The sequence below is a fragment of the Pongo pygmaeus genome, chromosome 15, assembly GCF_028885625.2.
Source record: "Pongo pygmaeus isolate AG05252 chromosome 15, NHGRI_mPonPyg2-v2.0_pri, whole genome shotgun sequence".
NCBI classification, from domain to species: Eukaryota; Metazoa; Chordata; class Mammalia; order Primates; family Hominidae; genus Pongo; species Pongo pygmaeus.
In genome coordinates this window covers 89,586,962-89,611,575 of record NC_072388.2, presented here as the reverse complement: position 1 = coordinate 89,611,575, position 24,614 = coordinate 89,586,962, and the positions used below count along the sequence as shown (strand labels likewise).

Genomic DNA, 24,614 nt, shown 5'->3' with positions numbered 1-24,614 from the left:
TGGTGACACACACTCTTCGATAGCTGCTTGATAGTTTTAGCCTCTTCATAGCTGTGTGAAGCCCTTTCAACAATTATTGATACTTGGCATAAGGATAACCTTTCTCTACAAAGAACTTTGAAGCCTGATATGCCGTGTCTGCTGCGTGTGCTCTCCTAGTACACAGTGAGAGGGGACTTTCTTATTTACTGATGGGGACCCTGCTCTTGGTGACCTGCCGCAGGTCACTTGTAAGTTAGGAGCAGAAGCAGAACAAGAAAGTCGTGAAATCGTATGTTGGTGTGGTCCCTTAGGAACCCAGAGCTTCAGTGACAGGCGGTGCAAAGATCAGGAGCACGGTGCTGGAGCCAGCTGCCTGGGTTCCAGTCCCGGCTGTGTCACTTACTAACTGCGTACCCTGAGATAAGTCCCTTCATCTCTCTGTGCTTCCATTTTTCTCCACAGCGAAATGGGAGTGATAACAGTGCCCGGTGGTGTTGCTGCGCGGGTTAAATGAGTTAGCAGGGTGCCTCGCACTCCGCAGATATCAGCTCTGAGTGTCGCTGTCATTCTCTGTAATCCAGGTCGTGCCTGGGCCGGGAGCTCCTTTGCGTCTGTTTGACAGTGAGTGAGTCATCTCCTGGCCCCGTGGAGCTTCCCTTTCTGCACCAGCGTGACTGACTTTCACTGGTTGGAGGAGCCGAAATGAGAATATATCTTGGCGCGTGGTCGGCCGCAAGCACGATGCTTCACTTTTGAGTGTAACTTGCTGCCTGTTTCTGCGGAGCCAGGGCCCTGGTTTTGAGGTGGAAAAGGGTGGGAGAGTGCATTGGTGGAGGCCCCTGGGGTGATTTGTTCCCAGGCGGAGATAGAAAGTGTTGGATTTTGAGCAAAGGTCATCAGAACCAGCTGTTTCTCTCCAGCCAGGGCTCCTGCCTTGGTGCAGAGGCTTTGAGTGTTTGCTGGCTTGGCCTTGGCACAGCCTTTGCTGACCATGAGTGTGGGAAATGACTTCGAGGCAGGATTGGATGATGTAGTCATGTGATTTGACATGAGACCACGAGGCTTGGTCAGGCTGATTAATGGAACCCTCCAGCACAGTGGGATGTCAGTGTATTACAAGCCAGACCTCAGGAGGCCCTGTTAGGCTGTAAGTGGGGCTCTCACTCAGTGAGCTGGGTACGGCCAGGTCCCCAGGCTGATCTGCAGTGCTGACTCTGCGTGGGTCTCAGAGGGCCTTGAACTGGGCCTCCCTGCTCGGGAGAGATGGTCCCTTCCCATGGCCAGGGTGGGAGCGGGTCCCCAGCCTGGAGGGCAGCCTGGCTGAAGTGTCTCCTCCTCTGAGAAGCCTTTCTTGACCACCACCACCCCACAGAGGGGCCCTCAGCCCTTGACTTTCCTCTCTTGAAGCCCTGGGTGAACCAACAGGGAAGTCTGGTTGCAGATCTGCCTTGACTGGAAGCTCCTCGAGGGGAGGCCCCATGCCTGAGACAGCTCAGTGGCCTGCGCTGACCAAGTGTGGGGCAATCGGCGGGGCAGGGGGGCAGGAGAGAGGAGAGCAACACCTGTAAGCGGACTGGTCAGGTGTCCCGATCCCGTCTTCCAGATAAGGCCCCCAGAGCACCAGGTGGTTTCCCTTACATGGATTTTGAGCAGAGGTTATCAGAACCAGCTGTTTCTCTCCAGCCAGGGCTCCTGCCTTGGTGCAGAGGCTTTGAGTGTTTGCTGGCTTGGCCTTGGCACAGCCTTTGCTGACCATGAGTGCGGGAAATGACTTCGAGGCAGGATTGGATGATGCAGCCATGTGATTTGACCTGAGACCATGAGGCTTGGTCAGGCTGATTAATGGAACCCTCCAGCACAGTGGGATGTCAGTGTATTACAAGCTGGACCTCAGGAGGCCGTTAGGCTGTAAGTGGGGCTCTCACTCAGTGAGCTGGGTACAGCCAGGTTCCCAGGCTGATCTGCAGTGTTGACTCCGGGCCTGAACATGGGAAAAGGCTGGAGGAGCGCCTGTGCTTGAGGGCCCTTGGTGGAGGCAGTCACCACCACCCCTGAGTTCATACACTCAGCCCTGTTGTCCCCAAGCACACTCTTCCTTGTCAGACTCTGTATCCCATTTGGGAGGCATGGGTGTCACTATCCTTTGACAGAGACTAATGTGGAACAGTACCCTGCTGGAGCCTGCAGTCTCCCCTGGCCACATGTGTGTCCCTGGCTGCTTGCTCTCTGTCCACATGGGCAATCACAGCTGAGAGAGGCTCAGGGGGCAGGCACCTGCCTGAGGGCTGTTATGTCCCGGTGTAGGCATGTCCAGGCGCAGGCGTGTCCAGGCGCAGGCGTGTCTAGGCTCAGGTGTCTGTTGGCTTCACAGGAGTCCAAGGCCTGGTCCTTCTGTTCTCTCAGTTCACTCAGACAAGATCCCTCTCTGAGAAACAGACTTACACTAATCACGCTCTTGACAGACTGAGTTCCCAAGCAGAAACCAAAATGATGATTTATAAGGATTTGCACTTTTCCTGGGCCAGACCCCCTGTGCTCTCTCTCGCCCTCCTCCACAGAGGAGCTTGCCCTCTAGGCTAGACATCAGGCTCCTCCTCCCTCAGGTCAGATGAATTCTCAGCTAGTGGAGTTTCTATTAGTCACTCCCCAGTCATCTGTTGGGACACACTCTCATCCCTGAATGGTGACTTCGGACACATCCTCAGCCCTGCATATGGCAGTTCCCTCTGTAGATTGAGATCACGGTGTCCGTGCAAGGCAGGATCTTCCTCCCGTCCTGATCCAGGGAGAGGGAGCTTCTTCTGTTGCCTCCACCCTTACCCCAAACCTAGATGAAAGCAGCCTCCTCTGCTTTCCACAGCACGGAGGCCTTTTCATGGCTTTCACCACTGCCTGAAGGAGGGCGGGCTCCTCTGGGGAGGAGATATGGAGACCATGCGGGTCTCACTGGATTTGCAGTGCCTGCCACCTTGTCTTTGAGGCTGCAGGTGATAGCGGTGGCAATAACCAATTAAAGATGAGGCTGTCGAATCCCATCAGAGGGGCAAACCCAGTGGAGAGGATTGAGTTGGGGGAGGTACTGGTGGAACAGGTTTGAGGTGAGAACCAGGTAATTGAAAGTTTTCTTATGATGTAAGCTATTTTCTCACATCCTTTTGAAACTGCACTTTTTTAGCTTATAATATTTTCTCCTTGTTGAGCATCTGTGTCCTCCTTGGAGTAAAAGGAATGTCCCTGGGAATAAGAATCTCTGCCGTCCATCCACATGACTCCTGTTTGGTGACTTGCCCACCTCTCCCCAGCAACCCTCCCGCTCAAAACAACATCATTTGGCACAGGGATAGTCTCTGCAGACATTTTCTGCTTGGTGCTTGGATTTCTCCTACCACTGCAGCATTTTTCTCAGTGCTGGCCAGGGAGGCATGGCACCAGGCCACCCTGTCCTCACCGAGGACTAAAGCCACAGACCCAGAAGCTTCATGGGCCCAGGGCAGGCTCTGAAATGCAAGCATGCGGTGCCTTTTGTCACTAGGCATTCCTTTGCTTCAGCTTAAGGAAAAAATGAATGCTGTGTTTATTTCTGTTTTCTGTCTTGGAGTCTTAGATGACTAATTACGGGCAGTACAGTTCAGTCTGTCATTAGTAATTATGATCTAAAATCATTTAAAATCTGACATACTCTAGCCAAACCATTTATTCTTGGAAATTCTGCCCCGTTATTTCAGTGTGATTTGACATTGAGGTTCCATCGCCTTCCTGCTTTGCTCCCCAGCTTGGATCAGGCCTGTCGTTTTCACTTCTGTGGATTGTTCTGTGTTCTCAGATACTGGTCCCGAATTCCTGCTCCTTACTTCCCACCTCCCTGGACTTTAGCCCTGCTGCTGCCTTTCATTCCTCAGCCACCCCCCTCCCCCACACCGCCTGCCTCTGAACTCAGCCAGAGGGGATGGCTGTCACTCCGAAAGTGGCATTCTGTGCCAACTGCTGCTTCCAAGCCGTCTTGGGCCTGAATTGCTTTCCCACCATTTGGTGCTGGTCCCAGAGACTCCCCATTGAGGGCTCGGGGGCTCTCTTTGGGCCGTGTCAACCCCACGTGTGATCTGGACCTTCAGACCGAGTTTGAATCACTGAGCCGAAAGGTCTAGGGAGAATATCCTGTAAGAAGTCTCTCCCAACATCAAGGCTGAGGCCCTAAAACGGACCGGTTGCAGATGGAAATCTTTGGACTTGACACTCACCAGAGAGTTAGAGGCATTGCAGACTGAGAATCCCATTGAAATGCCCTAATCTAATCACCCCCTTTTACAGATGGGGAAGTGGAGGCCAGACAGGGGAAAGGACTCCTCCAAGGGCCCAGAGCAGTGAGTGGCCAACCCACCAGGAATCCTGACTCCATCGCTTTTGAAGGTTTCGTGTCCACTTTTCCTATCTGTAAAATGGGAGACTAGCACCTGCCTTCTTGAGATGGGGGTGGAGATGGAGGTAAAAGAGATCAGCTCTCTGAACTCCTCCAGGGCTGACACTGCCCTAGAGAACTTTGTCTGCACTCTAATGCATGGGGGGAATTTCTCACTGTTCTCTGAGGCTCAGACAGCCCCAGCTCTAGGTCTCGTGGTCATGCAGCATCCACTGAGCTTGGTGCCTTTCTCTTTCACTCTCCACTAGAAAGAAGTCTTTGTGTCTCCTCTTGCCCCTTACCCACCTAGATGTGTCTCTCCCTGCTGTGTGGCATGCCTGCACTCACAGCTTCCCTGAGCCCAGGACGTGCCTGAGTTGCCAGCCTCAGCTTCGATAGACGAGCTCATTTGGATACAGAGAAGTTTCCAGGTTAGCCTTTGGCACTCATGTTGCCAAGGTGGGGTTGCTTAGGAGGAAGGAAGACAGATCTACCAAGAATCGCCAAGTCTCAAACCCTCAGGCTCTTGGGGGGTGCTGACCTGGAGCCAAGGCAGGCCTCTCTCCCCTGCACAGATCCACGGATGCCTGCTCTGGGCCCTGGCCCTGGAGACCACCCCCGCCTCGGCTCCCGCCCTCCCCTTTCAAATTGATGAGTGCAGCTGACCAAGGAATGAGAGTGCAGTTGTGTGAGGCTCCACCCAGAGCGTTTGGTGCAAGCCCAGTCTGGGGTCAGGAGGTGGCCTTGCCTGTTACCTGGCTCCCGGAGGCCTCAGCAATCTCCTGGGGAAAGGAGAGAATGGAACAAACCAACCAAGGTCTGAGGGCCCCAATGTCCAGAACACTCCAAGTCGCTGAGAGCTTTGGAAAAACCCTTAGAGAACTCCTTAGCTAAAGGGAGCCTCTGCCAGAGTTCCTGGGCTCTAGACCACTTTGCCCCAGTAGGAAATTCCCCACCCCCTGGGCCTTGCTTCTTTCACTGCCCACCACGTTCACTGATGAACGACACGTGACCTCTCTCTTCCCTCCTCCATTTGGCTTCCTCCCTTTTCTCATCTGCGTGGTGTTTATATAACAACTGTCTCTTAAAATACCTTTCCAGGTGTTAGTGTTTTGATTCTTTTTTTTTGAGTCTTTCAGAACATCAACTGGTCAGTCACCCCAAGGGCTTGCGAAGGAGGAGGGTACAGGCACAGATACACCTTGTCTTGTTGCCCTTCGCCTTATTGCACTTTGCAGATACTCATCTTTTACTAATTGAAGATTTGTGGCAACCTTGCATCGAGCAAATCTATCAGTGCCTTTTTTTTTCCTTTTTTTTTTTTTTTTTTTCTGGAGACGGAGTTTCACTTTTGTTCCCCCGGCTGGAGTACAGTGGTACGATCTTGGCTTACTGCAACCTCCGCCTCCCGGGTTCAAGCGATTCTCCTGCCTCAGCCTCCCAAGTAGCTGGGCGCCTGCCACCATGCCCAGCTAGTTTTTGTATTTTTAGTAGAGATAGGGTTTCCACGTGTTGGCCAGGCTGGTCTCAAACTCCTGACCTCAGGTGATCCACTCACCTCAGCCTCCCAAAGCACTGGGATTACAGGCGTGAGCCACCGTGCCTGGTCTATCAGTGTCATTTTTCCAGCAGCACATGCTCACTGTGTGTCTCTGTGTCACACTTTGGAAATTCTCACAATATTTTAAAATTCTTTTATTATTATTACATCTGTTGTGATCTTTGATATTACTATTGTAATTGTTTGGGGGCACCATGAACCACACCCATATAAGACAGCAAACTTAATAAATGTGGTCCTGACTGCTACACTGACCAGCTGTTCCCCCATCTTTTTCCCTCTCCTTGGACCTCCCTATTCCCTGAGACACAGTAATATTGAAATGAGGACAATTAATAACCTTACAATGGCCTGTGAGTGTTCAAGTGAAAGGAAGAGTGGCATGTTTCTCACTTTAAATCAAAAGCTAGAAAGGATTGGCCGGGCGCGGTGGCTCACGCCTGTAATCCCAGCACATTGAGAGGCCAAGGCAGGCAGATCACGAGGTCAGGAGATCGAGACCATCCTGGCCAACATAGTGAAACCCCATCTCTACTAAAAATACAAAAATTAGCCAGGAATGGTGGCGCATGCCTGTAATCCCAGCTACTCGGGAGGCAGAGGCAGGAGAATCCCTCGAACCAGGGAGTTGGAGGTTGCAGTGAGCCGAGATCGCATCACAGCACTCTAGCCTGGCAACAGAGCAAGACCCCGTCTCAAAAAAAAAAAAAAAAAAGCTAGAAAGGATTAAGCTTAGTGAGGAAGGCATGTCAAAAGCTGAGACAGGCCAGAAGTGAGGCCTCTTGCACCAGTTAGCCAAGTTGCGAATACAAAGGAAAAGTTGTTCAAGGAAATTAAAAGTGCTATTCCGGTGAATACTCGAATGATAAGAAAGCGAAACAGCCTTATTGCTGATAGGGAGAAAGTTTGAGTGGTCTGGATAGAAGATCAGACCAGCCACAATATTCCCTTAAGCCAAAGCCTAATCCAGAGCAAGTTCCCAGCTCTCTTCAGTTCTCTGAAGGCTGAGAGAGGTGAGCAATCTGCAGAAGAAAAGTTGGAAGCTAGCAGAGGTTAGTTCATGAGGTTTAAGAAGCTGTCTCATAACATAAAAGTGCAAAGTGAAGCAACAAGTGCAGATAGAGAAGCTGCAGCAAGTTATCCAGAAGATCCAGCTAAGAAGGTGGCTATACTCAACAACAGATTTTTATTTATTTTTATTTATTTATTTTTTGAGGTCTCACTCTGCCTCCCAAGCTGGAGTGCAGCGGCGCAGTCATAGCTCACTGCAGCCTTGAACTCCTGGGCTCAAGTGATTCTCCTGCCTCCCAAGTAGCTAGGGCTATAGGCACATATCACCACAACCCCGCTAATTTTTTAAGTTTTTTGTGGAGATGGGGATCTCACTATGTTTCCCATGCTGGTCTCAAATTCCTGGCCTCAAGCAATCCTCCCAACTCTGCCTCTCAAAAGTGTTGAAATTACAGGCCTGAGCCACTGTGCCCAGCCCAGCAGTTTTTTAATGTAGATGAAACAGCCTCCTATTGGAAAAAGATGCCATCTAGGACTTTCATAGCTACAGAGGAGAAGTCAGTGCCTGGCTACAAAGCTTCAACGGATATGCTGGTTCTTTTGTTAGGGTCTGATGCAATTGGTGACTTTGAGTTGAAGCCAGTGCTCATTCACCGTTTTGAAAATCCTAGGGCCCTTAAGAATTATGCGAAATTGACTCTGCCTGTGCTCTGTAAGTGGAACAACAAAGCCTGGATGATGGCATACCTGTTTAAAGCATGGTTCAATGACTATTTTATGCCCACTCTTGACACTTATTCAGAAGAAAAGATTCCTCTCAAAATATTATTGCTCAGTGACAATGTACTTGGTCACCCAAGAGCTCTGACGGAGCTGTACAAGGAGATGACTGTTATCTTCATGCCTGCTAACACAGCATCCACTTTACAGCCCATGGATCAAGGAGCAATTTAGACATAGATAGTGATTCCTCTGATGGATCTGGGCAAAGTAAACTGAAAACCTTCTAGAAAGGATACAGCATTCTAGATGCCATTAAGATCATCCATGATTCATGGGAGGAAGTCTAAATATCAACATTAACAGGAGTTTGGAAGAAATTGATTCTGACCCTCATGGATGACTTTGAGGGGGTCAAGACTTTGTTGGAGGAAGCAACTGCAGACGTGGTGGGAATAGCAAGAGAGCAAGAATGGAGCCTGGAGATGTGACTGAATTACTGCAGTCTCATAAAACTTGAATGGATAAGGCATTGCTTCTTATGGATGAGCCAAGAAAGTGTTTTTGTGAGATGGATTCTACTCCTGGTGAAGACATTGTGAACATTGTTGAATTTAGAATATTATATCAGCTTGATTGATAATGCAGCAGCAGGGTTAGAGAGGATGGACTCCAACTTTGAAAGAAGTTCTGCTGTGGGTAAAATGCTATTAAGCAGAATCACTTCCTACAGAGAGCTCTTTTGTCCAAGAAAGGGTCCATCAGTGAGTCTTATTGTACCCACTGTTGTCTTATTGTAGGAAACTGCCCCAGCGCCTCACCTTCCAGCATCCACCACCCTGATCAGTCAGCAGCCATCAACATGGAGGCCAGACCATCCACCAGCAAAAAGCGTATCACTTGCTGAGGGTCACAGGATTGTTAGCATTTTTTAGCAACAAGATGTTTTCTAATTAAGTTATGTACTTTTTTTAGGTATAATGCTATTACACACTAATAGACACACTGTAGTGTAAACACACCTTTTAGATGCACTGGGACACCGAAAAGTTCCTGGGACTTGCTTGATTGTGACATTTGATTGATTGCGGTGGCCTGGAGCTGCACCTGTGGTAGCTTCGAGGCATGCCTGTGTCCTTCGAGCTTTACCTTTAAGCATCACGTTTACTCAGTCACCAGTTATTGATTCAGCATAGCAGCCTCCTAGGATTGTTGGAGGGATTAAATGGGATGATACATGTAAGATAATGTAGTTTGAGTCCAATACTGGACTAGGACCTGAGGATGTAAACATGACTCTATCCTAGTCCCTCCCCTCTGGTACTGAAAGTCTATAGGGAGAGACGTTAACATATACAAGTGAGTATAAGGGTTGTCAAGGAGACTGTGATAGACAGATGTGCAGGGTATGGTGCGGCGGGAGTTGGAGGGGGAGGTGTGGGTCTGTGCTCGTGATTTGTGGGCCAAGTGCTGGCAGCCGAGTAGAGGCGCAGACTCTCCCACAAGTGGGAAGACAGGTGGAGTTGACATAGGCAATATGCCAGCTTTTGGAGGGATGCATGGGACATTCGGGCAAGTTTGAGTGTGGAAAGGCTAGTGGATGATGGAATGGAGGTACTGTTCATTTTGTTAGGTGGGATATGGTTACATGGTTATATAAGGAAATGTCCTTATTTTTTAGAGATTCATCCTGAAGTATTTAGGGGTAAAATATCACAGTGCCTGCAATTTACTTTAAAATACTAGCCTTTGCCCCCAACAGATGAAGCAGATACAGAAAAGATAAATGGTTGTTAAATGCAGATGGTAGGTCTAGAGATAGCCATTATGTTAGCTGCTTTTCTGCAGGTTGGAACTTTTTCAAGATACAGTTTAAACAAGTGAGTGAACATAATTAGGTCTGCATTTTAGACAGATTGCTCTGGAAGCTGTGGAGGACAGGTTAGGTGAAAAGTAAGAGACACTAAGGTCTGGACTCAGTTTATCATAACACGTTGACAGTCCAAGGTGGGAGTATTGAAAAGGGAGACTTCACAAGGGTTGGTGAGGGAACCAGAGGGTTTGAGGCTGACTCAGGCACATGGTTCAGGAGCCTGGATGGGTAAGATGCCTTCACCAACATGAGGGGACACAGAGGGAGGGGTAGGTACGGAACGAAGGGTGATGGCAAGTCTGGTTGGCTGTGTGGAGGTGGGCTGACCGGGATTTTTCCTGGAAGGGTTGCCTCTTCCAGCCATGTGGCTGGGGAGGTCTGGAGGTTGGGGCATGGCCGGGCTGGGGCAATGGTTTTGGGGGCAGCAGCAGCTGGTACATGGTACCCGAAGCTATAGGAGGAGACAAGACTGCCTGAGATATAAATTCCAGAGAGTAGGAAAGAGAAAGGGCCTAGGACAGAACCCAAGGAGCACCCACGTTTTGGAAGCAGGAGGGAAATGAGGCTCCTGAGGACGGGTAGGTTCTGATATTCATACGTTTTTTCAGTCCACCTTGCTAATCCCAGCTATGGCAAGCTTTTGGGGCTGGCTTTGCCAGACTCACCAACCCTCCTGTTTCCACAGCCCCACTCTGCTCTCAGCTTAGGGCTGCAGCCAGCCCTGTTCCCTGCCATGGTTTATGTGATGTCCACCAAGCCACCGTGCACAGGAAGGGTCTCAGCAAAATCACTCTTGGATAAGTGTCAGGAGCAGAAGTGGCTTGAATTAGAGACGGCATCCACAGGGAGGAGCTGGGGCCCTTGGGCAAGTCATGTCAATTCTCTGGGCCTCAGTTTTTCTTTCTGTGTGTGGGGACGATGGTGTTCATCCCATCGGGCTGTGGGAAAATTAGATGTGATCACATGTGTGAGCCAGAGGGACTTCAGTGGTGTCTAACAACAAATGCCGCACCTTGGTTCTCAGGAGAAATGTGAAGCGTCCCCTCTTTACGCCTGTTTGAAACCTGATTCTCTTGCCAGGTGTCCATCCCTCAAGGGACGGTGGGTGACCCCAAGCCCATAACAACAGTGACTGCTCCTGAAGGGAACCTTCGACATGCACACACACGTGCACACATGTACAGTATGCCTGGGGTCCACCCTTGCCAGTTCAGTCTTGATTAGATCCAGTTGAATGCTGGCCAGTGACCTTCCGAGTGAAGCAGAAGCTGCCGGCCCAGCCCCTCGGGGGAGCCAGTGAGATGTGATGCTGCGTCTTTCTTCATAAACAGAGGAGCAGAGCAGGCCCACTGCAGGAAACGGCCCCTCCCCTCAGGGATCGGTGTCCCTGCAGGTTCTCTCTCATTCTCTACATCAGGGCACCCCGCACCACACAGATGCATGGGGCCAGAACCAAAGCACAAGTGAGAGATCCCTGCGGGGATCTCCCAGAACAAACTAGAAGCAAAATCTGCCTCTTCCTGAGGACAACATGCATTTTTCCAGGCCTTTCAAAGCAAGGCAGGTCAATTGAGTTATAATTGGCTCTCTAATTAGAACTCCCACAAGCTGTTAAATTCTTTACCTGCTGTCTGATATATTACACAAAGGTGACAAATCTGCTTCTGCCTTTGCAATGATCAAAGAAAGCCAGCTAGAATCTCACCTTCCTTGCCGCCAGCAGCCCCCACCAGCTAGCCCTACTGCCACTCAGACGCCTACACACCCACCAGCAAGTATGACATGGACACAGCCCAGTTTACAAGGAAATTGGCTGTAGGGAAATCAAGCTCAGAAGGCTGTGTTGCTGAGCCACCGTTTGGAGCCTGAATGGGAGGAGACAGAGCCTTCTCATTTTTCTAGATGTGGGAAGTGTTCTGAGGATGTTTCAATGATGCTTTGAGCCTCTCCTCATTCTGTTGTTCTGTGATAGAAGAAAATGTATCTCTTTTCCCTTTCCGAATCCTCAGCACTGAAGAGGATAGTATTTTTGTGTTGCTCCCCTCAACCATCAAGACGACAGAGTGCTTTGGATGATGGGATCAGTGTGTTTCGTGTCATCCAGTGTCACCTGTGTCTTCTGTGTGGTCTCTGCTCTAGTGCCAGTGCCTCTTGCAGGTCCTGCTGGTTCACGCATGCATGCAGTGCAGCTGATGCCAGTATGTCCGTTCCTCTCACCTCTCCTTGGCTCCACCCACAATGACATCACATCAGTAGCTTGGAATCAGCCATGGTGGAAATGTTTACACCATGGAAATTGGCAAGTGCCACAAATCAAGGCCTTTTTCTCTTTCAGAGAGGCAGTTTGCTGACACCACTGGACTCAGATGGTTTGAACTGTGATGGGGGGAAGGCAGGCACAGGAGACGGGAGCAGAGTCGGGAGAGCACTGGACATTGGCAGAGAAGAACGGTGCCAAATGGCCCTGACCCGGGGCTCCTGGAGCTCACAGCACAGATCTGATGGAGGTTCTCTGCCATTCCAGAGGGACAGGGGCCAAGGGGGAAGGAACGAGCCCTGGAATTGCCCAGGATGGTGGCAGGAAGGGTAGCATGGTGGGGGAGCATGCATTGTGGAGCAAAAGAGCCCCTTGTTTGAATTCTAGCTCTGCCATACACTGGCAGTTTGTAGGACCTTGGCCGTGTGGCCGTGTGATTTAACCTCTGTAATACAGAAGTGAATTCCACCCTAGCAGCACTGTCATACGGGTTCTACACGGTTCTTAGCACCTGCCCAGCATATAGGATGTACCCGGCAGCTGTTAGTCTTCTGTGCCTTCCCTTCTCCCAAAACAGAGTGTCTGTGAGAATCCTGTGTGTTGTGAGAATCATGTGTATAGCACAGAGGCTCCCGCTGCGAGTCCATGCAGGGTGGGCTTTAGGGCCTCGTAACAGATCTGCCTCTTCTCTGTTCTTTAGAGAAGGAAAGGGCCTACTTTTCCACCTAGTGTCCCAATCTGAGAGCCAGGGGGTGCCCAGATGAGTTGCAGGGAGGCTGATCTCCTCAGCTCCTGAAAAGCCAGAGCTGCCCCGCCAGTCCCCTCTGGCTCTAAGCAGCCACCTCTGTGGCCCCCTGGGCGCAGAACTGCCACTACATTCGCAAAGACTCCTGTGAGCACTGCAGAAGCAATACGTGCTGTTGCTTTTACTCTTGCAATTTCCTGGTCTCCCTCGAAGTCATTGTTTAGCCCCTGCCCCAGACCCGTTTTGTGAACCCCTGCAGGGGCTTCTGGCCTCTGAGGAGGCTGGAGATGCTCCTTGTTAACTGACCCATATGTGGCAGGTGGCCGGGTGGATCCTCCAAGCTCCACATTTGCCCGGCCTGGGTACGCAGTCACATCACTGTGCCCTGCCTGTCACAGCTGACTGGAGGTTTTGAGGAAATGGCTCTATTCTTGATACTGAATTATTCCATATTGACGTGGTAACTGATAAGAGCTCAGTTGTGTGAGGAAAGAAGGTGCCGGGCTGGGTCTCTGCCGTCACCCAAGCATCATTTCCGCGCCCCCATGCAGTTTCCCAGGCGGCAGTTGCTCCCCTACAGTGTTCCCTGCCTGTCCACTGTCGCCTCTGCTCCAGCCCTGGGCCTGAGTTTGGGGCCAAGCCCTGGGGGCCCTGGGGAGAAAGTTTGTAAAAAACTCCAGGAGGGAAGGTCCCCATTTCTGGCAAGCTGCCCATTTCTGTTTTCCTCGCTAACCAGTGTTCGTCGGCGCTAATGCACTAGAATCACCCCGCGGTGTGAACGGAGGCTGGCAGGGCAGAGGAGGGCTGGCCGCCGGGGGAGGCCCCCCGCCCTTTGGGGTTGTGAATTCTTTTGTTATTTGTGGAAAAAAATTTTCCAAGGCCTATCAGTTCCAGGCCTCCCTTCATCAGAAGGTGTCTTATCATTTCTGTTTGTTCCTATTTAAAAATGGAAAAATAGTGAATGCGAAACCCTGGCAGTGATGGGGGAAGCCACTCGCCAAAATGACCGGACTCGCCGTGGCAGGTAGTGACTCATCCGGCCTTTGTGTCACACAGGGGTGTGGAAAAAACAGTTCCTCTCCAGCTGCTGCAGAGCAGCGCCTGGGGTGGGCTTGGCGGGGGCAGCCCTAAAGCAGAGCCCATCCCCTCAGCCCCCTGTGTGTTGAAGCTGGGACTTTGGCCTGGGGTCGTCCTGGCAGCTGTTTGTGTAGCCGGCACTCTCCATGGAGATCTAGACGGGGCTTACCTCCCCAGGTGGACTCACGGCCAGGGTCTGGCAGCCTTGCTGAGGACCAGCTGCCATCCCCCACCCAGGCAGCCATGCCAGGCCAGAGGGGCACCCTGGCACGGAGGCTGGCCTTCCCAAGTGGACCCTGGGCTGGACGGCAGGTGCGGCTGCAGCACAGCTGGGAGATAATACCCCTTCCATAGTCATCTATCGAGTGCCAACAGTATACCAAGAATGTGCCGGGGACTGCAGTGACTTTTAGCCAAGGAGCACTTATTGAGTGTCTACTGGGTCCTCAGGACCACACAGGTGTCAGGACATGCAGCAATGAGCCCCTGTCTTCAGAAGCCTGGCAGCTCTTCTCCTCTGCACCATTGGTATTTTTTAGCTTTCCAGAGTTTCCTGTAAATCCAATCGCCTTCAGAACTCCCCACTAGCCCATCGTCTGTCACCACTCCACTCCGCTGCCTGCCTTTACAGAGTCAGGGAGAAAGTTGGGCTGCGCTGCTCAGTGAGCCCGTGGTCCCCACACACCAGGCAGCACCAGAGCAGGGGCGCTTCCCCCTCTCCCCCCGAGCATAGGCAGGGAATGGGGTTCCAGGGCTGCCATCTTGTTTGAGCTCAGTGTTGCTGCTACAGGTGGGGACACCAGCCAGGCCTCTGCTCTTGCAGGCTGAGTTGCCAAGGACCCTCGTCCAGGAAGCCCTCCCTGCTGCGTTGGCCGCTGCCACTCAAGTCCTAGAAGAACAGATACACACTAAGGATATAGTAGGTGCTCCAACAAATATTCCTTGGGTGGAAGATTTCATCAAACCCTAGAATTTTCAGCTGGAGATCAAACCCTAGAATTTGCTGCTTCATTTTCTTGATTAGAACACTGAGGCTGAGAGAGAAGCCTCTGCCTAAGTGGCAGTTGGTGGAGGTCACACAGCAGGTGTGGGAGCGTGGCCCTCTGCCCCGCGTGACTTCTCCCAGCCCTGCTCTCCTGAAGGGGGAGCATGCCTTTAGCCCTCTCGCTGAGATAACTGGAGACAGGCCTTTGCTGCCAGTGTTCAGTGATAAAAGGTCAGCCCTGAGTACAGTGAGGCCCTCGCAAAGGGATGAGCCCCGCCCCGCCCCGCCCCACCTGAGGACAGGTGGAAGCAGAGGGCAGATGAGGCTCTGTCAGGGTCTTTGGGAAAGAGTGGGGTCAGAGTTTCTAGGACTCCCTGTCTCAGGCCGTGGGACTCCCAGGAAGCATCCCCGTGCAGCACTGCAGTGGCCGCATGGGAATGGCTTTCTGACCTTGGAGACCCTCCAACACTTCCATGCCTGACGCTTCCCCCGCCAGAGCCCTGGGGTCATAGCCCTGCCCATGTCCCCACCTTCCCTGGCTTCTGGGGGAGCTCAGCCTCTGCCTGGGCCTGCTATTCTCCCCTGTGGAGGCAGTGGTCCCAGGACCCCAGGGGAAGCCTGTGCCTGCAGCAGGGCCAAGTTCCCTCAGAGTGTCCCTGACGCCTGCATCTCCCTGGCCTGGTGCACATGGCCTGGGGCACAGCGCCACCTTCCCCAATGTGCAGGGGCACTGGCTTCCCCAGAGGGCAGGAGGGGTCTTTAGGGGGTGATTAGCACTAAACTTTCCACCATGAGCATCAGCCGGGCCATGGGGGAGTGCCGCCTTCCAGGCTGCTCTGTGCTGTTGGTCTCTGCCTGACTTGTTGGGGAAGATAGGTAAAAATAAAGAAGTCAACCAGGGAAATGTAGAAATAAGTGAACAGGAGTCTCTTGCCCATTACCAGTGGAAAAGTACCAGCAAGAGGGGGGCTGTGTTAGCACCCACAGAAGACCCTGGCTGGCGTGCAGTAGGCCCCCCAGCAGCAGGACCCAAGTTTCCTCCCTCCTATGAGCTGACAGCTACCGCCACTTTCCGGCCAGCCTCTGAGCTAAAACTCACTGCCTCAAAGCACGTGATTTAAACGGCAGATGGGGGAGGGGAGGCTGGAGACTCTGGAATGTTACCAAGGACTGCCCAGGCTTCAGGATAGGGGGGATGCCTGGTGTCCCCACATATTGCTGGAGACCCCAAGGCTTCCTCCTGTCTCCTCTCCACTCCCACAGGGCCCCTACCCAGCCTGCGCTGCCGCCAGTGGACCTGGCCTTCCTTTCTCACTGACTGTCCTTTGATGTTACATGGGACTTGCTGGCCTGACACTTTCAATTAGGTCAGTGCACCACGCAGCACGCTGGAGGTGCTTGTGCTGGCGCTCCTGTGAGTGTGTTCACTGAATTTGTGAGTGCTATCTATGCCTTAGGCTGCAGCCGGCAGGGAGCTCACATGGACCCCGGGGCACCGGGATTCCCCATCACCCTCCCCTGACGGGTCCCCGGCGACCCTGCCCGCAGCAGCACCCAGGTGCACGGACACAAGGGTGACCAAGTTATTCCACTCCCAGGGCTAGGCAGAGGCAGCTCTCAGCTTGCCTTCGTGCTCTTTTCCAAGGAGAAGGCAGATGCCTCCCTTGGTCTCTCCAGAGCTGAAGTCAGAGAGGAGCTGAGAGATGACTGATGTTGAGGTCAAGTCATCCTTCTGTTCTCACAGCCATTTCTCCGTCTCTTTCCTGACTCACAAAATCACCACACCATTAATCCCAAGGGCAAGGAAAAGGACTCTGGGTTAGGCAGCTGGGCTGGAGACACAGTCGGCAGAATGGCGCTGGTGCAGGTTGCAGGGAAGGGAGCCGTGCTGTCCCCACACCATCCTGTCCTCCCAGCAGAATCCAGACTGTGAAGGGGCTGCTTTTTAGATTACCCTCCTGGACCCCTCAGTGTGCACGCGATAGGGCAGCCATTCTTCACGTCACCCAGAGGGAGACATCCCCATCAAACACCCCCCCTTCCCTAGGTCCTCTTATGTCACCTGGGTCCCAAGAGCCCGTGTTCTGGCTCACCGGGAATCTGGCAGCCACCAGGTGGAGGAAGGGCCTGCAGTGCCAGGCAGACTGACAGAGAACAGCAGGGAAGTCGGCTGCGTCACTCTCATGTCCTCGGAGCTTCTCCCCCAGGCTGGCGTAGGGAGTGCTGAGCCGTGGGGTCCAGAGTCAGCTGACCATCAGGGAAGGACTCTTGGAGTGTGTTTCCTGGTCCCTGAATGCCTGCTACCCTCTCTAGAGATCTCAGTAGTCTGCCATGGAGCAGAGAGACCTGAGCGGGTCTTCACAAAACCTGGGTTCTGACACCTGACGTCTACCTGGCTTGGTAACTGAACCAGGTACTTGCCCTCCTTCTCCTGACCTGGAGTGAGGTACCCTGTCACCACTAAGACCTCCCAGGCAGGGCTGCCGAGAGCTAGGAGCCTGCCCCAGATCATGCAGGTGTGATCACTAAGAGTCGATCCACTCCAGGAAGAATCAGACCTCTGTTCACAGGAAGCTTTTGGAGCAGAAACATCAGATCCTATTTGAAGTTTCAGCTCCTCCTCTTCAGCTGTGTGGCCATGAACCAGCACCCTGACCCTGAGCTTCCGCCTTCTTCTTTGTTTAAAGTGGGGAGAGCATCATATTGTCTCTTTTGGAATGTCCTCCCTCATCCTCCTTCCAATAGGCCTTGCTCTGTGGCAGATGCTGGGACTACACACATGAATGACTGAGGCTCTGGGGCAGGACCCACAGCAAACCAGCCCCTCCAGTCCTGAGCCTTGAGCGAGGGCAAGAGCGTGGCCCGAGTGACAGCCTGTGCCACTGAGTTCCCCGCACCTGGCACAGCACCGGGACATTGGTGCCAGAACACCCACAGGCGCTCAACGAGCGTTTGTAGAGGGGAGGAAAGAACCAGAAACGATTTTGGTTGGAGCAGAGCGAACAGAGCCCCACCCCCGGAACCCGAACACCCGGATGCTGTTCCTTACTCCGTCCGTGCTCTTGGCAGGACACTTACCCTCTCCGGGCTTCTGTTTGCCCTCCTATCAAATAGGACGGCCGGTCCTTTGGGGAATGCTCTAATGCCCTGCTCACTGCAACCCCGACCACCCTCTGGACACCTGCCGCAGAGTGGGTGGGGGACTGCGGGGCTTTGGGGCTCAGAAGCTGCTGGCAGATGGGCTGCGGGTCCCTCTCCGGATGTCCCACCGATTGCCAGCAACTGTTCTCTAAAAGCCACCACAGTCTGTGGATATGTCAGCACCAATGCTGAAGCACACAGTTTCAAAGAAATTAGGCCAAGGGGAAATTGGGGGCCAAGTCTGTGAGATTCACGCAAGGCTGATCAAGCCCTTTGGCTTCTGGCCAGGCTGCTGGCACCCTAGCTGCTGGCGTTTACTGCCTGACAGCCCATTACTCTGCACTGCTAATTGCAGAATAAGCTCCTCCAGAATATTCCAAATCATCCCGGAAGAAAGCAGCTTTAAGAGATTCTGCCAGTCAGATGCTTTAAAAAGAAGACAGAAGTCAAAGCCATGCTCATATTTTCCTGGGGCTTAACGGAGCCTTCATCTGGACCCACAGCCAGGTCTTCTTCGAGGAGCTATGTTAAGCAGCAGAATTCAGGGAGGTGGGGAGAGTGGGCGGGAGGTCTGAATCCGCCATTCCTCCAAGGCCCCAGAGAGGGAGCGTGCGCTGTTCTGGAAGCTTTCTTCCTATCCTGAAAACCCATTGGGTGGAAAGAGAAGGGGCTTTTCCACGTGGTTCCAGAGGACTCAGAGGACTTCACAGTGTGGGGATTTGATGAAAAGGACACTGAGGGCTCCACATTTAACCAACAGTTCAGACTGTCCACTCATGGTGTGGGCTGCCCCGGGAAATCACAAGCTCCTGGTCCCTGGAGGGGGCGCTGCCCATCAGAGACAGCAGCAGGGGCTGTGCATCGGAGAGCTGAGGCCCAGGCACCCCCCAAACCCTGAGGAGTTCTGCTTCCATAGCTGGCTGGCTGTTGGCTTAGAAAAATAAGAGGTTTTTTTGAAAAAATGACTATTGTTTCCTTCTGAGTTGAGTTCAATGCTGGAAAGGCCTAAACCCCAGAAGGCGCATTTCTCCAGATAAAATGTCTGACCTGGAAAAGGGGCCCCGTGATAGCGCAGCCCCTGCTGCCATCAGCTGTTCCAGGTGAGCAGAGGTGCTGCACCTGGGGCTGCCTCTGGCTGTGCTGCAGCCCATGGTGCCCCCAGTGCTCTGAGAGGGCGTGCTGTGGGTCTCCCCTGCTCCCTCCTGGAATACTCGGCACACTCCCTGAGGAAGAGCCTCCTGGGGGCGTCTGGCCTGCGCCTAGACCACAGCCCCTGTCCCTGCCCCAGACAAAAGCATCACTTCCCTTCCTGAGGTTCTTTGGGCCTCAGTCTTTTCTCTGGGGCTCCACACCCCTATGTCTGACTGGGACTGGCTGCCAGTAACTGGGGGCATTTGTTTGGCTAACTTGAAGGGAGTGAGGAAGCAGCTACCCCATTTCGGTTCTGACATTTGAGCAGGAAGGTGGGAGCCACGGGGACTGGAGGAGATTTGCCTTCCGTGTTCGACCCCAGGCCCAAGGGAAAAGGTGTCCGGCCTGGGGGCCAGGCTCCCGCTTATGTCCTCTGGAGCTCTCCCCCTTCATCTGAGCTGGCCTCTGTCAGAAGGACGCCCTTCTTAAGGCAGCGTGTCTCCAGGAGCTGCACTGCAGGTGCCTTCCCTCCTCCTGCACTGCCCTTCTGCGTGGGTTCCTGGACCAGCACGTCAGCGGCCTTTGTGGATCTGGAGGTGAAGTGGCCACACGAATGTTCTGTCCCCACCTGAGAGCCTGGGGATGGACAGGATTGGAGGCCACCCGGTGACAGCGGCAGCCATCATGTCGCTGGGGAGAGGGCCGTATGCAGGCCCTGGCCACCTGCTGTGTATGAGGCTTAGATGGGCACAGGCTGTCAGGAAGACCTAGGGTTGGCCTTCAGGGAAACTGGGTCAGTGCTGAGTAAAATAGGCCAGATGAGTAAATCAGCCCCACACCTGCCCCTGCCCAGAACTTGTGACCTGCCGAGAGGAAGGTGGGCCTGCCTGGTGCCCAGAAGGTCCTTCAACTTGCTGTTGACTGGCCCGGTGAGGGGCTGAGTGAGTGGCAGCATGTGAGTCCCACCCCACGGTGGAGCTCTGACGGGCAGAGGTGTGCAGGAGGTGTGGGGCTGTGGGACTGGGGATGCCTCCCCTCAGCCAGAACACCGGGACCTGGACCCTGCGGAGCTTCTGGCCTGGGGAGGCCAGCCTTCTGGCTGGTGTCATTAGGCAAGACACACACACTTGGCCCCCTGGCAAACTGGTGCCATTTCTAAGCACTCAGAACAAACAGAAATGAAACACAAAACAGAGCCCCATAGAGACCAGGCCTCGCCCAGAGCTTCTAGAATCCAGGTGGAAAAGCTGGCACAGCCCCCACCCCACCCACGCATGTTTTCAGTTCCTTTTCAAGGCATTGTTGGAAAGCGGGGTGGGGCTCAGGGCTGCCCCCTCAGCTGCACCCACAAAATGCTTGTACTCAGAACTGACAGTGCCTCTGACACTTGCCAGAGAAGAAAGGGCTGCCCGGGAGGAAAGGAGGCAGGGGCAGCCCTCAGCTCTGTGTTCCTGAGCTGCTCCAAGGAAACCCTTTCAAAGCCAGTCTCCTGTGGGCTTCTCAGAGTGGTACTGGTTTGCAGTCTATTTATATTCTGATTTAAAAGAAAAATATTTTTGAAAACACTACCGCTGCCACCCTGCTTTCCTCTGATCAATGGCATCCTCTAGAAGGAAAATTCAAATTCCTGAGAAGTGGTGACTCACGTGTGCTGGTGTTTCTCATTTCATGCCTATATTTCAGCGAATGCAGACAGCCAGACCAACTGTGCTGCAGCTTATGGGAAGGGGCTGGAGCTCTTGTGGGGTCCTCGTTTTCCTCAAGTCAGGGAACCCACTCTTAGGGGCCTGGTGGGCTTCCAGAAAGCCTAGTCTGCCATGAACATAGCCCCTGACAGGACAAGCAGAAAGCAGCTAGAGTCAAGGGCAGAGTTAGAGCACTGTAATCGGAGTCTAAAACTTGGAGGCTGGCCCTGGGCCAGGCCCTGCACCAGGCTTTCCAGACCCAGCCCTTCAGGAGCCTGCCGTCTAGCCCCACTCTGTGTCCAGCAGGGTCAAGGCCTTGAGCAAAGCTGTTCTCCTCTCTGGCCCTCTGTTTTCTCCTCTGTAAGAGTGTTGGCTCTGTGGGTGGGTTCTGGGATTTTCTTAGAGAGCAGTGTCTGATCTGTGGTGTGCGAGCAAATAGCCTGAGGGGAAGCCATACAGCCCACTGGGCTCAGCTGGGAGCAGCGCATCTTCTCCCAGGGGTTGCTCTCATCCCCCAGAGACCGTCATGCTAATGATTCTGTAAGGAGAGGAGGCTCTGAGTATGCTGGCCTGACTTGGGAGCATAGACAAGGGTGACCTGAGGCCAGAGCTTTCTTTGGGACTTCTCCTTCCCTACCACCCCACAGCATCCCACTCCATCCCTCCATCTATCCAACAAGCATTCCCCAAGAGCCTCTTCTGTACCAGGCCCGCTCCAGGTGCCGTACATGCAAAGACAAATCATGGTGGTCCTTGCTCTTAAAGAGGGAGACAGATGGAGGTGAAGAGTCAGCCAACTACTGGCATCACGGAAGGGCCCCCCCTCCTCTTGGAGTCACTAATAGTGTCACCTGAGGAATCAGGAGGTTCATACATTTGCAGAAGAGACTTCATTTCTTATAATGGATTGCAGTCTGCAGGGTGGCCATCTTGACTGGCTGGGAAATGTAGCCTCAGGCAGAGACCAAAAGCAAAAGCACTTTGAGAGAGGGGAGGGTGGAACAGGGATTTATGTGGAACTGGTTGGCCAAGTATACATATTCAACAGGTTATAGGAGGAGCTATGAATATTCACAAAAGGGGGATGTGTGCATGTGTGTGATAAGCAAATATGCAAATTACACACATTGCATGTTCACTTTAGGGTGGAGACATAACATTTAGATGCATTACAGTTCGGTCCTATACATCAACAGATGAGGCAGGGGCAGGAAGACACACAGTGTTCAGCCTCTTACTAAACCAGTCAGAACCAGCCTGTGGTTGGTGGTCTCTTGTTCAGTCAAAGCTGCAGTTGCAACTTGCGGAATGGGAGCTCAGTTAGGGTCTGGTGGTAGGTGAGCTGCAATTGTTTCAATATTGCTTATCTCGAGGCCAGTGCTTGTTTAGCTGCTAGAGAAAAACAAAAACCTTGTGGCAGTTAGAAGGCAGTGTATTCTTTCAGGGATATGTGACTTAACCCTTGCCTGGCGTGGTCTTAGTTCTGGTTTATGATTTGGTATCTTATTGCACAGCGAGTCTGTTCCATCAGTCTTATGGTCTCTAGTTTAACAACGGTAATGAGAACAGCCATAATCCTAATATTGCTGAGAGCTGCCACCCACTGAAGGCGTACAAATGTGCTGGGCGATCTGCTAAGTGCCTTGCAAACTCGTGACCTCATTTAGTCCTTACTAAACGAGTTAGTCCAACTAACTCCCCCGTTGGTTAGTATTTCTCCCCATTATGCAGATAAAGCATCTGACACTCAGAGTAAGTTGTCCAAGTAAACGGTGGAGCTAGGATTCAAGCCCAGTCTGCTGGGGTGAGCCTAGGACTCACACCCCCAACCTCCACGCTCCGCTGTCCCAGAGAGCACCGTGCCTTTTCCCTGTGGCCAGCCAGGTCCCTCCATGCAGAAGCCACCAGCAGCAGCCAGGGCCTGTAGCACCTTTCAGGCCCCTCACCTACACCCTGAGCCCCCAGTGTGCCATCTGTGGCCAGCACAACTGCAGCTCCGGCCACAGCCAGCTCAGCAGCACTGTCATCTTCCCAAAGGGAGACAAAGCTGGGAAGATGGGCTTTCCACCCCAGAAGCTGCCACCACAGTCCCTGACACCTCACCATGAGGAGGCCGTGTGACTTTGTTCAAAAGTCATGGTGGTGCCCGTTCGGCTCAAGTGGCCCCAGCAGCTCAGGTGGGCGCTGAGCCATGGGAAAAGCCGCTGATCCTGGTCCTCAGCCCCCACCACCCTTGCCTTTGGGCCTCACTCCCTCTGGAGGAGAAGGGGCCCCACTCCACCAGTGAGGTTTGACCTCCACCAGCTGCATGAGCAGCTGACTTGCAGGATGCTGAGAAAATCTTTTTTTTTTTTTTTTTTTTTTTTGAGACGGAGTCTTGCTCTGTCGCCCGGGCTGGAGTGTGGTGGTGCGATTTCTGCTCACTGCAAGCTCCGCCTCCCGGGTTCACATCATTCTCCTGCCTCAGCCTGCCAAGTAGGTGGGACTACAGGCACCTGCCACCACGCCCGGCTAATTTTTTGTATTTTTTAGTAGAGACAGGGTTTCACCGTGTTAGCCAGGATGGTCTCGATCTCCTGACCTTGTGATCCGCCCACCTCGGCCTCCCAAAGTGCTGGGATTACAGGCGTGAGCCACCGCGCCCAGCCGATGCTGAGAAAATCTTTCACCCTCTCCATGGCAAGCTGTGGGGGGTCAGAGCACAGGCCCTGGACCAGGCAGACAGACCCATGCTCAGTCCATGGTAGCTTTCAACAGTATGCTGCTCTCATCGAGTTTCTGGGTCTGCTCATTTATTCATTCTGCCCCAAGTTGCTGGCCACCTGCCCAGTGTCAGGCCTGGTGGTGCAGAGATGACCAGGGTTCACCCAGTCCCTGCCCTCCAGGCACTCACAGCAAAGCCTAGTGGGGGAACAGAGCTAGAGATAAGCCACCTCAATTAATGTGGCACCCGTCACACGAGACGGTGTCAAAAGCACTTTGCAGTCAGCAAAACATGCACTGCATTGATCATACTGGCTTGCACATGCACAGTTAATAGAGCCTGGTGACCCACGCATCTGTCCTCCCAGGTTTACTTGTGTTTTTGGAGAAGCCACCTGACAACACTGCCTTAAGCCACCCATGCCCACTTCTACCCCCTGCAAAGGGTAATGGTGGAGTTTCTGACCCAGGAGCAGAACACAAAGATCTTTAAGTGCTCCAGTACCATCCCTGACACTAGACTTTCTACCCATCAGTGGCCCTGGTGTGGCCCAGCAGGCTCTGCAGAATCCAGGCCGGCTGTGATGTGGTGAGGGACAGCTCGCTGCTCTCTGCACTAACACTGCACTGCTGCTCAGAGAAGCTGAGAGCACTGCTGGCAGGGGAGCCTGCCCATCAGCCACGCCCTGGCGTGGAAAGCACTCAGAGTGGTTCGCCTCCATCCCTGCTGCTGAGTGTTTGATTTCCAAAACATTATGCCTGGGGAAAAGCAATAACCAGGTAGACCGACTGACCCCCACCCAGAGCTGGGCCACGGGACTTCTTTTCAGCAATGGCTTCTCCTTGGGAAGGATGCTTTCAGGGACGTTATCTCCCTGTACCTGTACCCTTAGAGGGACAAGCAGTGGTCTGTGATGTGCTCTTGAACCCAGCAAAGGGCTGACTTTGCTTTTGTGCAAAGTGCCATGGGGATGTCCAAAATCTCCCAGAGGAGCTTTTTTTTTTTTGTCTCTGTCACCCAGGCTGGAGTGCAGTGGCACAATGATAGCTCACTGCAACCTCCACCTCCAAGGCTCAAGCAATCCTCCCACCTCAGCCTCCCAAGTAGCTGGGATCACAATGTGCACCAGCACACCCAGCTAATTTTTGTATTTTTTTAGTGGCGACGGAGTTTCACCATGTTGCCCAGGTTGGTCTCGAACTCCCAGGCTCAAGCGTTCCACCTGCCTCAGCCTCCAAAAGTGCTGGGATTACAGGCGTGAGCCATGGTGTCCAGCCTCCAAAGTGGCTTCTGTCCTGCAGGCTTCTGCCTCAGAGGATAGTGCAGGCCTGCCCTGCTGAGGGCCT

General features: G+C 53.0%; 1 protein-coding gene across 9 annotated transcripts in view; it reads left to right on the top strand.

The window, feature by feature from the left end:
• Window positions 1–24,614, top strand: part of TTC7B (tetratricopeptide repeat domain 7B) — a 292,264-nt gene that overhangs the window by 250,872 nt on the left and 16,778 nt on the right. The gene's annotated exons all lie outside the window — the stretch shown is intronic.